The following is a 3,493-nucleotide window of genomic DNA, read 5'->3' as shown; positions in this document are numbered from 1 at the left end:
GAGATTGGTGTTTAGTGTGATAATTATACACATAGAAAGCTCTATGTAAAATGTTTGTTAAATGAATGAATGAGCCATTCCAAAACCTGAGAAACCAAGACATTTGGGAAAAGCAAATTTGTTTGTGATCATTCATTCCTTTGTGCACTGGGAGGCATTGTAGTGTGTTGGCTAAAAGTCTGGACTCACACCAACTGCTTAGGTTTGAATCCTGGCTTTGACAATTAATAGCTGAGTGACCTGAGACAAATTACATAACTTTTCTATGTGCCATCTTCCTCATCTGAAAGATAGAAATCATAATAATTCATAGAATTGTCGTGAAGATTAAACAAGTTAATAATATTTGTAAAGCACTTGGAATAGTGCCTAGAATTAAGCACTGTGTGTTTGCTATCATTATTCCTCCATTCATCAAAACATTTATTGAGGGCCAAGTACCATGCTAGGTGCTGTGAAAATATGTGGCTTCAGCCATGGAGGAGGACCATAAAATCTGGTGAGGGAGAAGATTCATAAATAAGTAATTACAACACAATGTGATCAAGTGAGGTGATAGTGGTAAATGTGCAGAACTGAACAAGAGAGAGTGATTCATTCTCTCCAAAGAAGCCAAGAGAAGCTTCAGAGAAAATAATGTATTTAAGTTGGGTGACGCAGAATGAACAGAGTTTGGCAGCAGACAAAAGCAGTAGGGTTTATCAGGCCAAGGAAGCACCATGTTGCAAAGGTTTAGTAGGATGCAAGTCTAAGGCATGTTTAGGAAATGGCAAGGGGGTCTTGAGCACCTGTTATGTTCCAGGGTCTGTGCTAGGCACTTTTTATAAGTTCTTCTACTTTCCGTAAGAACTTAAGAGGTGAGAATTATGTTCCAAATTTTTTATGAGAAGGTGATCTGAAAGATTGAGAGACTTGCTCAAGATCATGGAAAGCAGTGGGTCTAAATTTGAATCCAAATCTATGTGACTCTAAGGTTTGTGTTCTTTGAGGAAAGGATGGGGCCTGACAATGACTTTGTAAGTTTTTAGCGTAGCTAAAAGTACAATACTTTTATTTTTAATTTTTTTAGAGTGAGGGTATTACTCAGTTGCCCAGGCTGGAGTGCAGTGGTGCAATCATAGCTCACTGCAGCCTCAAACTCCTGGGCTCAAGCGAGCCTCCTATCTTATCCTCCCGAGTAGCTATAACTACAGGCATGCATCACCATGCCCAGCTAATTTTTTATATTTTTTTGTAGAGACAGAATCTTGCTTTGCTGCCCAGGCTTGTGTTGAACTCCTGGCCTCAAGCAATCCTTCCTCCTTGGCCTTCCAAAATGCTGAGATTACAGGCGTGAGCCACCAATCCTGGCCCAATATTTTTATTTTAAATTTTAATAATGTTGGATGGCAGTCTTGTTAAGTAGGCACTTGGTATTTCTCAGTCTTCATAAATAGAAGAAACTGACCTTAAATTAAACTTTTTTTTTTCAATATTCAATTTCTTTTAATGATCCCCATCTCCTTAAAGAACAGGTGCAGGCAGCAAGGCAATGGCAAGAGCTGTTTATTTGAAGATCTTGCCCTGATTGAAGGCTTAGTCCACCTGCTGGAAGGCCCCTTTCCAGGAACAGTACTCACAAACCAGTGTCTGGGTCTCCTCACTGCCAGGATCCAGTTTCTGCCACCTGTATGACTCAAAGTCCACCTGCCAATCTGGACTCAGGGTCAAGGCAAGCTTCTGGCCTGTGAAGACCCAGGCTCCAGAAATGGAGCTGATATTGTTGCTTCCAAAGAGGATTGCACTGGCAAAGGCATTCTTCCTCAGTTTGTTCAGTTGCTGGAACATTCCAGCGATGAGACTGCAACTCCAGAAGGTCTGGGTGAGCTTCTCAAGAAAGCAATACTCAGACCAACCATCCTTATTACAGTGCTCCTGAAAATACGGCAGCACCACATTGTGTCCTTATTGGACTACTTGTGCTTAAACTCATCCAACACAAAGGTACTCTTGGGCAAGTGAGCAAAGGGGTCTTGGCTGTGGGCTCAGCAGCCAGTGCCTGTTCACATTCATCCATCTCCTCAGGAGCAGGAGCAGCTGCCTTTTTCTCCTTTCTGTTCAGCCTAGGGCTTCTGCTTCTCTTCTCGTGAACTTTTCTCCTGTGGGGTGTCCTTTTTTCAGGCCTGCTCTCTGCAAACATTTTCGCATCAAATAGGGCCATTTTCTCATGTCATTTTACTTCCTCCAAGACAGCCTGGAACTGGGGCTGGTTAATGCAGGTGAAGAAGTTAATAGCAGGACCACTATTTGTGATTCTGTGATGTTCTGTGTTAATATCCTGAGGATTTGTTACGGGATTTCCTTTTTATACATGTGGTTCCCTAACTGCCTTTTGAGGAGCCCTGGGGTGCCCTAGCTAACTCAGAGCTCTAGAGGATATTTTGACATTTTAAGAGAAATACAAGCTGGGCGCGGTGGCTCATGTCTGTAATCCCAACACTTTGGGAGACCGAGGTGGGTCGATCATTTGAGGCTAGGAGTTCTAGACCAGCCTAGACAACATGGCGAAATCCCGTCTCTACAAAAACTACGAAGATCAGTTGGGCATGTTGGCGCACACCTGTAACTCTAGCTACTTGGGAGGCTAAGGCATGAGAATGGTTTGAACCCAGAAGGTGGAGGTTGTAGTGAGCTGTGATCGCGCCACTGCACTCCAGCCTGGGTGAGACAGTAAGACTCCATCTTAGGGAGAGAGAGGGAGAGAGGGGGAGAGGGGCAGAGGGGGAGAGGGAGAGAGGGAGATTCAATATATGTCTGATACCACACAAGCTTGAGTTCAAGGTTTAAACATGCCTCTGGATGATGTCTTTTTGAAGCTGAGTTTTCAGAGGCTGCTGTAATAAAAAGCAAGTACCAAGTGAAAATCACTGTGGAACAAGAAATGACTGTAGCATTATACAATGAGATCCCAAAGTTTGAGAAGGGAATTGCTAAACAGGCACATATATTCCTTAGTACACAATTATGAATATTTAATAATAAAAACTGGCTGGGCACAGTGGCTCATGCCTGTAATCCCAGCAATTTTATTACCAGTGGAAGGTGCCCAGGTTCTTGGCTTCTTGAAAAAATTGGACAAAACACACAAAGCAAGGAAAGAATGAAGCAAGAAAAGCAGAGATTTACTGAAAACGAAAGTAGACTCCATAGGGTGGGAGCAGGCCAAGCATAGGAATTCAGGAAACTGGTTACAGAATTTTCTGGGATTTAAATACCCTCTAGCGGCTTCCCATTGGTTACTTGAGGTATACCCTATGTAAATGAAGTAGTGGCCTGTGGTTAATCTGATTGGTTGCAGAAAGCAACCAATCAGAGGCTGAAATGAAGTTACAAAGTTAAACCCATTTGATTGGTTGCAAAAAGTGACCAATCAGAGGCTGAAGTGAAGTTACAAAGTTAAACCCATGCAAACATCTGATTGGTTGCAGAAAGTGACCAATCAGAGGCTGAAGTG

General features: G+C 42.7%; 1 pseudogene; it reads right to left on the bottom strand.

Moving 5' to 3' along the window:
* Positions 1–1,545: 1,545 nt before the first annotated feature.
* Positions 1,546–3,493, bottom strand: part of LOC105500741 — a 23,286-nt pseudogene continuing 21,338 nt past the window's right edge.

Source organism: Colobus angolensis, unplaced genomic scaffold, assembly GCF_000951035.1.
Source record: "Colobus angolensis palliatus isolate OR3802 unplaced genomic scaffold, Cang.pa_1.0 Scaffold68, whole genome shotgun sequence".
Lineage (NCBI taxonomy): Eukaryota > Metazoa > Chordata > Mammalia > Primates > Cercopithecidae > Colobus > Colobus angolensis.
The sequence above is the reverse complement of the archived record's forward strand: the minus strand, read 5'-3'. Positions and strand labels throughout refer to the sequence as shown.